Below are 13,656 nucleotides of genomic sequence, written 5' to 3'. Positions count from 1 at the left end.
GGTAAGCAAATGGAACATTCTAGTTCGCTCCCAAGTGAGTGGTCACCTTTGATTGGCGTGTCCTCCAAAGGGCATAAAAGGTTTTACAGAACCCATCTCGCACTTATGGGCGGCTAGGATGACGCCCTTTTTGGGTTTAACAGATGAGTTACCTGAGAGATGTCACAAGGAGGCCTGTTCTGACCCCATCGCATCCCCCCTTACCCTGCAGACCATGTGTTGGGCCACATGCACGTTCTGCCTACTCCCAGCTCTCAGAACCTGCCGGCTCTCTGCTGGGCACGACTTACCCAGTATAAACAGTATAACGTGTTTTCTGGTGGCAAATGCTTTCGATGTGTCTGAAAACTTTCTTAAGGTAATAAAACATTGAATAAGTTCCTGCTCTGCTTACTGGGAGTGGTTCATATTAATATTTTAACAAGCCAAAGAAAGAAGGTTAATAACAGTGATTCTAATGCACAGTGTTGACACAGAACATCTCCGGGGTGGGGGGTGGGGCGGTGAACGTTTTATTTGATTCTTGAAATGTGGAGGTTGCATCCTGTGGTGTATCAGGTTCCTGTCATTAACTTGGGGCAGAATCAGTCTAAAATTTTCATATTTACTCGAGAGGGTGGAGTGAGGCAAAATAGAGGGTGGGGTTATTGGAGGCATTTTGTGTCATTCCTCGAGGATGGAGGGAGAGAGCTTCTCTTTAACTCTACTTAACGTACAGACAAGAGCATCTGAGGCCCAGGTTCTGATTTGGGGTCTTAACAAGGGGCGCGAGGATGTAGCTGACCTGGGTGTCCCTGCTTCTCTAAGCTGGGGAATGTTCTCCGGCTGATTTAAGCTCTCTTTAAGTGTTGGTCATCCATACTTTGATCTAAACTTGTGTTATCGTCCACTGCCACTGACCGAACAGACCCATCAAGTGAGAATGGTCTGTGCTTGGCAATGTGTCATCTAAGATGTTAGCAGCCGTGACACCTCTGTACTGGTCACGTCGGCCCCTGGGCTGAGGGCTTTCATCGCTATCCGAATGCGTCCTCTCAGTAGCCCTGTGGAAGCTTGGAGAAGTTCAAGGGTAACTTGCCCATGGCCAGGCCACTGGTGCAGCAGAGCCTTAGACAACACTGTCTGCATCTCCAAGCCCTTCTCACGCACTCTCGCCCCCCACCAGGATGCCTGCCGCCTGCCCGCGCCATGGTGGGCTTTTGGCCCCGAGGATGTATGCCTTTGAAAGTGGGCACCGCCAAGCTATGGGGAGGTCACGCTTACAAGGTTCACTGTATCGTGGTCTGATGGTATCTCCTCTCCTCTCCTCTCCTCTCCCCGTAGGAAGTGGTCTTGTACTGCCTGGAGAACAAGATTTGTGATGTGAACCACCGCGACAACGCGGGTTACTGTGCCCTGCACGAGGCTTGTGCAAGAGGTTGGCTCAACATCGTACGACACCTCCTTGAATATGGCGCCGATGTCAACTGCAGTGCCCAGGATGGAACCGGGTCAGTGGCGGTCTTGCTCTTGGCCTGGCCCTGTTGGGGCATAGGCAGTGGTTCTTAGGGTGTGCAGGGAACCCCAGAAGGAAAGATAGAGAGTGAGTGCCATGTAAGCACACTGGTGGCGGAGTCCTCTAGAATGGAATCGGACAGATCTTTCTGGCAAATTTACATAGAACTTTAAAACTCTGTGACGCTCTTATGGACAGAAGTCCCTGAAAATGTTGAGCCTGCATGAATAATCAGGGGTGTTCTCTTTTAAGACCCTGGACTCTCCACCAGCGTCTGTTGAATCTCAATCTTGAACATATATGTGAGTTGAAAGTTGCAGGAGTACAGACAGGTCCAGTGGCAACTGGCTTGATAGGACCTGCCGTGTCCACCCACATCCCCGGGCCTGGCCCCCACTCTGTCCTTGACCTCGGTTTATTGGCCAGAGGCCCAGGTCTGAGTCAGCCCAAGCATCTTCTGGTTGTACCTGGGATGCCACCACGAGGCAGGGCACTGGGGCTTTCCTGACGGTCATAAAATGAGCAAAACCGTAAGGTATTTGGTGGTTCATGGTTTCCAAATAGCATCCTTTCTGGATGGGACTGTGGACAGTGTTCCTGACCCCAGCGGACACGAGCAGGAGGACTCTGTATCCTCCTGAGAACTCGCCCTGCCTGTCGACTGCTTCTGGGCGAGAGGGTTGATCACTCATCTCCAAATTGGTTTCAGGAGAGGTTCCACTTTGCCCCTAGTTTCTTTTACAAACTGCACTTTTTGGGTTTTGTTTGTAATGGTGTAACAATGGCTTGTCGTATCTGCTTCCGTGGTGCTGGGGTTCTTCCCCCCAGCCCGCCGTATGTTACCTTCTTACAGTCTGTCACTATTTAAGTTCATTGGAAACGTTTTCATCGTGGCCTGAGTTCCTCCTTGGGCCATGCATTAAGAGAGATTTGCATTGAAGAATTAGGCCTGAGATGGTCCCTTCACCTGTCCCGTAAAGGGTTATGTGTTGAAATAACAGAGTAATTTGTCGCAGCGACCGTACACTCACCTCCTCGGTGAAATAGCGCGCCTACGAGGCTTGGCCACACACGCTCGATTTTGCCCCGTGTCCTTAGAAGCAAGCGTCGCGTGCACAGGTGTAATCCCCCGCACCTCTCCTAGGCCTCTCCACGATGCTGTCAAGAATGATCATCTCTAAATTGTCCGCTTGCTTCTCTCCTACGGTGCTGATCCTACCCTGGCTACGTACTCAGGTAGAACCATCAAGAAAGTGAACCACAGCGAACTTCTGGAGAAGTTCTTAACAGGTACGGCAGAGGTCAAGACACGGTCTTGTTCAAGCATCTAGACGGTGACTTCACAGCCTTTCACCTGGGTTCCCCCTACCCCCACCCCCCGTTTACTCTAAGTGACCCTTTACTGGGAAAAGCGGCCCAACGTTAGTCTGTCAAAGAAGAGATACATACTTTGAGTTTTGCGAGGTGGGGGGCTGGAAAACTCTTAGCTAGCCAGGCTAGCTTTTGTTTGGCAGGCTGGGGCGGTGAGGCGGGCAGTCCCTCAGGAAGGCGGGTGGACGCGTGGGGAGGTTTCAGTCAGATACCTGGAGGCGTGTGCAGTGGGACTTATCAGGAGGTGACACCAGCCCCAGCGTGAGATGTTCCCGAACTCCAGCAGCATCTGCCTCTTACCAGCAGGCGTTATCTTGTTTCTCTCTCTCTCTCTCTCTCCCCCTCTCTCTGCAGACTGTTTAAATAACCTGCAGGCTCCTGACGACGGTAGCCCCGGTTGCTCTTCGGAGTTCTCTGGCAGCTGTGTGTGTGGTGAGCAGGCTTGTTCGTTTCAGTTGGGCTTGTGGGGGTGGGGGTGGGGGTGGTGCTGTGAGCAGGGCTTGCTTGGGAAAGAATTTTTCCAGAGTCCTTTTTGGCGAACAGCTGGAATCTTGCTCCAGCTTACTGACCTCTCTCTTGTTTGCCCCCCCGTTTAGAACCAGATGATGAAAGTGGTTACGATGTTTTAGCAAATCCCCCACGACCAGAGGACCAGGATGACAGCAACGAGGCCTATGGTGACCTATTGGAATCTGAATTTTCCCAAGACCCCCTTTTGCCGTGTTATAACGTCCAGGTGTCCGTCGCTCAGGGGTGAGCGTGGCCAGCGTGTGGTCGAGAGCCAGCCCAGCTGCTCTGCGGGGTGGCAGGAGTTAGAAATCCCCTTCAGCAGATGAGGGTGGCTGGGTTGGGGGGTGAGTGAATTCCTCACCAAGTGTCCACCGACCTCACATAATGCAGTGGAACTTTTCCAGAAAAGTTTGGGGGGTGGGAGGGCTCCCCAGCCAACTGCCCTCATTGGAACACACCCCTAGAGCCCAAAGGACACGGGAGTCAGCGACTGCAATTGCAGTTTCAGTCAGTAAACTCTTGGGGAAGGGATCCTCCCCAAACGGCTACCATAGGGGCCTTCCAAGGCGCGTGAGGTCCACGGGACGATACTGATGTGTACCCTCTTCTCGTATAAGATTAGAGAAAGCCGTATGTGGCACCTGGGATCTTATGTGTCTTCAGATTTGCTTAGATCGAGTCTTGTCCCCACGGTCAGGCCACTGTGCCCCATGACCAACCCTTCGGAGTGAACACATCAGGAGACCTTGCTCTGCTGTGTGTTGACCCCGGTGCTTAAGGAGTAGCATCCTCCTTGGACTCTGAGGCTGGGAACGTGTCTGCCTTTGTGGTGACATTCTATTCGGGATAGAGATGATAAAGCGTGGCAGGGTATCAGGAAGGATTGTACCACCTCCCTTCTCGAAAAATCCTCACTCCCGGCAGCATTGAGGGGCGGGTTGGAGGTGTGGGAAAGGAAAGGAAAGCCAGGTGACCTCGAGTGTTTCTCATGCTCTCTCCGTGAGGGCCGGAGGAGAGGAGAGGTCAAAGAGGTGTTTGCCATCTCCCTTGGGTTGGCATACAGACTGGTTTTCCCTAGTGACTAGAACGGGGTGCACTTACTTGGAGAGGGGTGACCTGAGTTGTGACCAGAGCCAAGGCAGCACTGGGGTGGCCTGCAACGAGGCTGGTTCAGGGGCGCTGCTCCTGCTTTTGTCTAAGTTGGCTGATCCGCCCTAGGTGGCCTCTTTTTTTTTTTTTTTTTTTTTTTTTGCTTTATAACAAATTTAATCAGTTATACATATACATATGTTTCCATATCCCCTCCCTTTTGCGTCTCCCTCCCACCCTCCCTATCCCACCCCTCCAGGCGGTCACAAAGCACCGAGCTGATCTCCCTGTGCTATGCGGCTGCTACCCACTAGCTATCTACCTTACGTTTGGTAGTGTATATATGTCCATGCCGCTCTTTCACTTTGTCACAGCTTACCCTTCCCCCTCCCCATATCCTCAAGTCCATTCTCAAGTAGGTCTGTGTCTTTATTCCTGTTTTACCCCTATGTTCTTCATGACATTTTTTTTTCTTAAATTCCATATATATGTGTTAGCATACGGTATTTGTCTTTCTCTTTCTGACTTACTTCACTCTGTATGACAGACTCTAGGTCTATCCACCTCATTACAAATAGCTCAATTTCATTTCTTTTTATGGCTGAGTAATATTCCATTGTATATATGTGCCACATCTTCTTTATCCATTCATCCGATGATGGACACTTAGGTTGTTTCCATCTCCAGGCTATTGTAAATAGGGCTGCTATGAACATTTTGGTACATGTCTCTTTTTGAATTATGGTTTTCTCAGGGTATATGCCTAGTAGTGGGATTGCTGGGTCATATGGTAGTTCTATTTGTAGTTTTTTAAGGAACCTCCATACCGTTCTCCATAGTGGCTGTACCAATTCACATTCCCACCAGCAGTGCAAGAGTGTTCCCTTTTCTCCACACCCTCTCCAGCATTTATTGTTTCTAGATTTTTTGATGATGGCCATTCTGACTGGTGTGAGATGATATCTCATTGTAGTTTTGATTTGCATTTCTCTAATGAGTAAAGATGTTGAGCATCCTTTCATGTGTTTGTTGGCAGTCTGTATATCTTCTGTGGAGAAATGTCTATTTAGGTCTTCTGCCCATTTTTGGATTGGGTTGTTTGTTTTTTTGCTATTGAGCTGCATGAGCTCCTTATAAATTTTGGAGATTAATCCCTTGTCCGTTGCTTCATTTGCAAATATTTTCTCCCATTCTGAGGGTTGTCTTTTGGTCTTGTTTATGGTTTCCTTTGCTGTGCAAAAGCTTTTAAGTTTCATTAGGTCCCATGTGTTTATTTTTGTCTTTATTTCCATTTCTCTAGGAGGTGGGTCAAAAAGGATCTTGCTGTGATTTATGTCATAGAGTGTTCTGCCTATGTTTTCCTCTAAGAGTTTGATAGTGTCTGGCCTTACATTTAGGTCTTTAATCCATTTTGAGCTTATTTTTGTGTATGGTGTTAGGGAGTGATCTAATCTCATACTTTTACGTGTCCCTATCCAGTTTTCCCAGCACCACTTATTGAAGAGACTGTCCTTTCTCCACTGTACATTCCTGCCTCCTTTATCAAAGATAAGGTGACTATATGTCCGTGGGTTTATCTCTGGGCTTTCTATCCTGTTCCATTGATCTATCTTTCTGTTTTTGTGCCAGTACCATACTGTCTTGATTACTGTAGCTTTGTAGTATAGTCTGAAGTCAGGGAGCCTGATTCCTCCAGCTCCATTTTTCGTTCTCAAGATTGCTTTGGCTATTCGGGGTCTTTTGTGTTTCCATACAAATTGTGAAATTTTTTGTTCTAGTTCTGTGAAAAATGCCAGTGGTAGTTTGATAGGGATTGCATTGAATCTGTAGATTGCTTTGGGTAGTAGAGTCATTTTCACAATGTTGATTCTTCCAATCCAAGAACATGGTACATCTCTCCATCTATTTGTATCATCTTTAATTTCTTTCATCAGTGTCTTATAATTTTCTGCATACAGGTCTTTTGTCTCCTTAGGTAGGTTTATTCCTAGATATTTTATTCTTTTTGTTGCAATGGTAAATGGGAGTGTTTCCTTGATTTCACTTTCAGATTTTTCATCATTAGTATATAGGAATGCCAGAGATTTCTGTGCATTAATTTTGTATCCTGCAACTTTACCAAATTCATTGATTAGCTCTAGTAGTTTTCTGGTAGCATCTTTAGGATTCTCTATGTATAGTATCATGTCATCTGCAAACAGTGACAGCTTTACTTCTTCTTTTCCAATTTGGATTCCTTTTATTTCCTTTTCTTCTCTGATTGCTGTGGCTAAAACTTGCAAAACTAGGTTGAATAAGAGTGGTGAGAGTGAGCAACCTTGTCTTGTTCCTGATCTTAGTGGAAATGGTTTCAGTTTTTCACCATTGAGGACGATGCTGGCTGTGGGTTTGTCATATATGGCCTTTATTATGTTGAGGAAAGTTCCCTCTATGCCTACTTTCTGCAGGGTTTTTATCATAAATGGGTGTTGAATTTTGTCGAAAGCTTTCTCTGCATCTATTGAGATGATCATATGGTTTTTCTCCTTCAATTTGTTAATATGGTGTATCACGTTGATTGATTTGCGTATATTGAAGAATCCTTGCATTCCTGGAATAAACCCCACTTGATCATGGTGTATGATCCTTTTAATGTGCTGTTGGATTCTGTTTGCTAGTATTTTGTTGAGGATTTTTGCATCTATGTTCATCAGTGATATTGGCCTGTAGTTTTCTTTCTTTGTGACATCCTTGTCTGGTTTTGGTATCAAGGTGATGGTGGCCTCGTAGAATGAGTTTGGGAGTGTTCCTCCCTCTGCTATATTTTGGAAGAGTTTCAGAAGGATAGGTGTTAGCTCTTCTCTAAATGCTTGATAGAATTCGCCTGTGAAGCCATCTGGTCCTGGGCTTTTGTTTGTTGGAAGATTTTTTATCACAGTTTCAATTTCAGTGCTTGTGATTGGTCTGTTCATATTTTCTATTTCTTCCTGGTTCAGTCTTGGCAGGTTGTGCATTTCTAAGAATTTGTCCATTTCTTCCAGGTTGTCCATTTTATTGGCATAGAGTTGCTTATAGTAATCTCTCATGATCTTTTGTATTTCTGCAGTGTCAGTTGTTACTTCTCCTTTTTCATTTCTAATTCTATTGATTTGAGTCTTCTCCCTTTTTTTCTTGATGAGTCTGGCTAATGGTTTATCAATTTTGTTTATCTTCTCAAAGAACCAGCTTTTAGTTTTATTGATCTTTGCTATTGTTTCCTTCATTTCTTTTTCATTTATTTCTGATCTGATTTTTATGATTTCTTTCCTTCTGCTAACTTTGGGATGTTTTTGTTCTTCTTTCTCTAATTGCTTTAGGTGCAAGGTTAGGTTGTTTATTCGAGATGTTTCCTGTTTCTTAAGGTGGGATCGTATTGCTATAAACTTCCCTCTTAGAACTGCTTTTGCTGCATCCCATAGGTTTTGGGTCGTCGTATCTCCATTGTCATTTGTTTCTAGGTATTTTTTAATTTCCTCTTTGATTTCTTCAGTGATCACTTCATTATTCAGTAGTGTATTGTTTAGCCTCCATGTGTTTGTATTTTTTACAGCTCTTTTCCTGTAATTGATATCTAGTCTCATAGCATTGTGGTCGGAAAAGATACTTGATACAATTTCAATTTTCTTAAATTTACCAAGGCTTGATTTGTGACCCAAGATATGATCTATCCTGGAGAATGTTCCATGAGCACTTGAGAAAAATGTGTATTCTGTTGTTTTTGGATGGAATGTCCTATAAATATCAATTAAGTCCATCTTGTTTAATGTATCATTTAAAGCTTGTGTTTCCTTATTTATTTTCATTTTGGATGATCTGTCCATTGGTGAAAGTGGAGTGTTAAAGTCCCCTAGTATGATTGTGTTACTGTCGATTTCTCCTTTTATGGCTGTTAGTATTTGCCTTATGTATTGAGGTGCTCCTATGTTGGGTGCATAAATATTTACAATTGTTATATCTTTTTCTTGGATTGATCCCTTGATCATTAGGTAGTGTCCTTCTTTGTCTCTTCTAGTAGTCTTTATTTTAAAGTCTATTTTGTCTGATATGAGAATTGCTACTCCAGCTTTCTTTTGATTTCCATTTGCATGGAATATCTTTTTCCATCCCCTTACTTTCAGTCTGTATGTGTCTCTAGGTCTGAAGTGGGTCTCTTGTAGATAGATGGGTCTTGTTTTTGTATCCATTCAGCCAATCTGTGTCTTTTGGTGGGAGCACTTAGTCCATTTACATTTAAGGTAATTATCGATATGTATGTTCCCATTCCCATTTTCTTAATTGTTTTGGGTTCGTTATTGTAGGTCTTTTACTTCTGTTGTGTTTCTTGCCTAGAGAAGTTCCTTTAGCATTTGTTGTAAAGCTGGTTTGGTGGTGCTGAACTCTCTCAGCTTTTGCTTGTCTGTAAACGTTTTAATTTCTCCATCAAATCTGAATGAGATCCTTGCTGGGTAGAGTAATCTTGGTTGAAGGTTTTTCTCCTTCATCACTTTAATTATGTCCTGCCACTCCCTTCTGGCTTGTAGAGTTTCTGCCGAGAGATCAGCTGTTATCCTGATGGGGATTCCCTTGTGTGTTATTTGTTGTTTTTGCCTTGCTGCTTTTAATATGATTTCTTTGTGTTTAATTTTTGACAGTTTGATTAATATGTGTCTTGGCGTATTTCTCCTTGGATTTATTCTGTATGGGACTCTCTGTGCCTCCTGGACTTGATTAACTATTTCCTTTCCCATATTAGGGAAGTTTTCAACTATAATCTCTTCAAATATTTTCTCAGTCCCTTTCTTTTTCTCTTCTTCTTCTGGAACCCCTATAATTCGAATGTTGGTGCGTTTAATGTTGTCCCAGAGGTCTCTGAGACTGTCCTCTGTTCTTTTCATTCTTTTTTCTTTATTTTGCTCTGCAGCAGTTATTTCCACTATTTTATCTTCCACCTCACTTATCCGTTCTTCTGCCTCAGTTATTCTGCTATTGATCCCGTCTAGAGTATTTTTTATTTCATGTATTGTGTTTTTAATCGATGCTTGATTCATCTTTAGTTCTTCTAGGTCCTTGTTAACTGTTTCTTGCATTTTGTCTATTCTATTTCCAAGATTTTGGATCTGGGAAATAGAATCTTGGATCATCTTTACCATCATTATTCTGAATTCTTTTTCAGGTAGACTGCCTATTACCTCTTCATTTGTTAGATCTGGTGGGTTTTTATCTTGCTCCTTCTCCTGCTGTGTGTTTTTCTGTCTTCTCATTTTGCTTATGTTACTGTGTTTGGGGTCTCCTTTTTGCAGGCTGCAGGTTCGTAGTTCCCGTTGTTTTTGGTGTCTGTCCCCAGTGGCTAAGGTTGGTTTAGTGGGTTGTGTAGGCTTCCTGGTGGAGGGGACTAGTGCCTGTGTTCTGGTGGATGAGGCTGGATCTTGTCTTTCTGGTGGGCAGGTCCACGTCTGGTGGTGTGTTTTGGGGTGTCTGCGGACTTTTTATGATTTTAGGCCACCTGTCTGCTAATGGGTGGCGTTGTGTTCCTGTCTTGCTAGTTGTTTGGCATAGGGTGTCCAGCACTGTAGCTTGCTGGTCGTTGAGTGAAGCTGGGTGCTGGTGTTGAGATGGAGATCTCTGGAAGATTTTTGCCGTTTGATATTATGTGGAGCTGGGAGGTCTCTTGTGGACCAGTGTCCTGAAGTTGGCTCTCCCACCTCAGAGGCACAGCACTGACTCCGGGCTCCTCAATTTGGGATGATGTGTTGTCTATTCATGTATTCCACAGATGCAGAGTACATCAAGTTGATTGTGGAGCTTTAATCCGCTGCTTCTGAGGCTGCTGGGAGAGGTTTCCCTTTCTCTTCTTTGTTCTCACAGCTCCTGGGTCTCAGCTTTGGATTTGGCCCCGCCTCTGCGTGTAGGTCGCCGGAGGGCGTCTGTTCTTCGCTCAGGCAGGACAGGGTTAAAGGAGCAGCCGCTTCGGGGACTCTTGCTCACTCAGGCCGGGCGGGAGGGAGGGGCACGGAGTGCGGGGCGAGCCTGCAGCGGCAAAGGTCGGCGTGACGTTGCACCAGCCCGAGGCGCGCCGTGCGTTCTCCCAGGGAAGCCGCCCCTGGATCCCGGGACCCCGGCAGTGGCGGGCTGCACAGGCTCCCGGAAGGGCGGTGTGGGCAGTGACCTGCGCTCGCACACAGGCTTCTTGGTGGCAGCAGCAGCAGCCCCAGCGTCCCACGCCCGTCACTGGACTCCGCGCTTTCAGTCGCGACTCGCGCCCGTCTGTGGAGCCCCTTTAAGCAGCGCTCTTAATCCCCTCTCCTCGCGCACCAGGAAACCAAGAGGGAAGGAAAAGTCTCTTGCCTCTTCGGCAGCTCCAGAGTTTTCCCGGACTCCCTGCCGGCTAGCTGTGGCACATTAGCCCCCTTCACGCTGAGTTCTCGCCGCCAGCCCCAGTCCTCTCTCTGCGCTCTGACCGAAGCCCGAGCCTCAGCTTCCAGCGCTGCGCGCCCCGGCGGGCAAGCAGACAAGCCTCTCGGGCTGGTGAGTGCCGCTCGGCACCGATCCTCTGTGTGGGGATCTCTCCGCTTTGCCCTACCCAGGTATGTGGGGAGTTTCTTGCCTTTTGGGAGGTCTGGGGTCTTCTGCCAGCGTTCAGTAGGTGTTCTGTAGGAGTTGTTCCACGTGTAGCTGTATTTCTGGTGTATCCGTGGGGAGGAAGGTGATCTCCGCGTCTTACTCTTCCGCCATCTTACCCGGAAGTCCTAGGTGGCCTCTTAACACATGCACATGAGTCCAGAGTTCCCCCGCTAGAAGTAGATCTTCCGGGCTTCCCTGGTGGCACAGTGGTTAAGAATCCGCCTGCCAGTGCAGGGGACACAGGTTCGAGCCCTGGTCTTGGAAGATCCCACATGCCACGGAGCAACTAAGCCCATGCGCCACAGCTACTGAGCCTGCGCTCTAGAGCCCGCGAGCCACAACTAGAGAAAGCCCGTGCTCAGCAACAGGCCCAACGCAGCCAAAAATAAATAAATAAATAAAATTAAAAAAGAAAAAGAAGAAGAAGTAGACCTTCTAAGGACAGTGAGAAGTGGGGTGGGGGTGGGGTAATCAAAGTGGAAGTAGCAGGCCAGGAGACGGGTAGTTCATAGTTGGGAGCGCCTCTAATTTTGCCGGAAACTCAAACCACTGTCCTTTCTCTTGTGTAGGCCTCGTAACTGGCTGTTGCTCTCAGACCTGCTCAAGAAACTGCAAATGTCCTCCTGCATATTCCGCTGCAATTTCCCAAATGTGAAAATCGTCACCATCGCGGAGGCCGAGTTCTGCCGGCAAGTGTCAGCAAGTCTCTTATTCTCTTGCCCCAAAGACCTGGAGTCCTGTAATCCAGAAAGTAAGGAGCTCTTAGATCTGGTGGAGTTCACGAACGAGCTTCAGACTCTGCTGGGCTCATCCGTGGAGTGGATCCTCCCCAGAGACCTGGACTCAGACGACGACTGGTGAGCTCGCCGGGGCCCGCCGTGTACAGTGTGTCATGGTGTTAATCCTTGTGCATATGTGTCCTAATACGACTATTTCTGTAAAGAAAGGACACTATGAGACACGACTCCAGTCGGAAGGACTTCAAAACATGTTTTTTTCTTTTTAAAATTTTAAGTCAGTTTTTATGAAGTTGTTAATAAAGTTTCTTTACTTTTCAATGTACACATGCTTCGGAATATGTTTGTTTTTACTCGGAACAATTGTTTCTTTTCTTTTTTAAGGAGAAAAAAAAAAGGCAAAGGAGCTCCACACTTTGACTTAATTTCATACAAAGCTCCGACGACAGAGGCCATAACTGTTGAGAGTTGCTTTTGGGGCAAATTAAACCAGTAAAATTTTAAACTCTTCCTCCATATTAAAGGGATTGAATAAATTGGCCACTTTGGTGCACCTGTGTCCTGCGAATTGTCCAGTTGGAGATGGAGGTTTAGAAAGTGAGTTTCAGTCTTGTTTAAGTCTCTTCCCATCAGACTGGTCTCGTGATTTCCTACACACCATGTTACTTCCTGTCTACCTTGCCTTGGTGTTGTTCATGCCTGGATTGTCTCCTGTACCTGCTCAAACCTTGGTCCATTCTCGTTTGTACCATGGAAGTTTGTCATGCTGGATACTGTCAGAACTAATTTTACTTAAGTTTGCGTTAAGGTGCAAAGCACACGTTTTGTATATTTTCTGTTTTTTGTGTTTGTCTATATTTTATGGTTTCGCTTCAAGAAATATTATGGGACGGGAAATAGCAAGATGTAAAGAGCAAAAAAGTCATCATTCTCTTTCAATTGTTAGAACATCTATCTGCAATCATAATTATGATGCACTGTGGTATGTGTTAAAATAGTAAATACATGTAACGTCCCGTAGGAGAAGCAAACTCAGTGGTGTTGGTGAGGGTGTGTCATGGAAGTAATCACAAAGCAGGTGACTGTTGGTTGGGGTCCTGCAACATTAGTGTGCCTTCCCTGTGTCCAGTAGTGGTCTGGAGGGGTCAGGAAGCCTGCCTTTGAATTTGAGGGAACAGAGGGTTTGAGGTCCTCTCTCTTCTATTGCTCTAGTACACTGCACAGCAGCAGTATACTGGGTTTACAGTTGACGTTTAAATCGCTGATTGATCATTAAGATTGGGATGTATCTTTGGAAATGAAAATAGGAAGAATCGTATGCTTTTTCTTTTTTTCCCCTATATCTGAAAAGGTATGTAGTACCTTGCTGAGTGGTTGGGAATAATGTTTGCAGTATTCAGTGTATTCAGTTTTAGTATCTAAGTAGAATTAAACTGTTGCTGTAAACTGGAATAGCGCTTTGTTACGGACAAGTTTTAGAATGCATCTGTTCGTCAATTACCTGTTTGGGAAGAGTGTAGTTAATGATTTTGAGAATGTGGCTATAAACCTCCAACTGACTCAAGAAAAGCAAATAAGTCAAGATTGACAAATGTATAGGCTCTTCATCTTATTGTGTGTGGGGGTTTTTTTTTTTTTTTTCCTTTTAGTTATTTGTCAAGGTATAAAGAATTCTATCACACGTAAGACAAGTTAAGTAAACTTAACAGGGTGTGTTCTGACATGGCATGGAGCAGATCCCATGGCCTAGATCTTAAAGGTGATTTTATGTTTAAACTTTCATGAAAACATATGTGATTGAAACACATTAATATATTGATACAGAGGGCAGTTAAT

General features: G+C 45.5%; 1 pseudogene across 1 annotated transcript in view; it reads left to right on the top strand.

The window, feature by feature from the left end:
- The window catches only part of LOC309808909 (BCL-6 corepressor-like), a 36,579-nt pseudogene that overhangs the window by 13,059 nt on the left and 9,864 nt on the right, over positions 1-13,656 (top strand). The window contains exons 8-12 of the transcript in view: positions 1,324-1,490; positions 2,640-2,785; positions 3,221-3,298; positions 3,463-3,619; positions 11,653-12,417. The product of the transcript in view is annotated as a BCL-6 corepressor-like (transcript). The remainder of the gene's footprint in view (positions 1-1,323; positions 1,491-2,639; positions 2,786-3,220; positions 3,299-3,462; positions 3,620-11,652; positions 12,418-13,656) is intronic.

Source organism: Mesoplodon mirus (assembly GCF_964341445.2).
Source record: "Mesoplodon mirus genome assembly, chromosome: 7".
In the NCBI taxonomy this organism is placed as follows: Eukaryota; Metazoa; Chordata; class Mammalia; order Artiodactyla; family Ziphiidae; genus Mesoplodon; species Mesoplodon mirus.
Note: the sequence above shows the minus strand (reverse complement) of the source record. Positions and strands in the feature narration are given on the sequence as shown.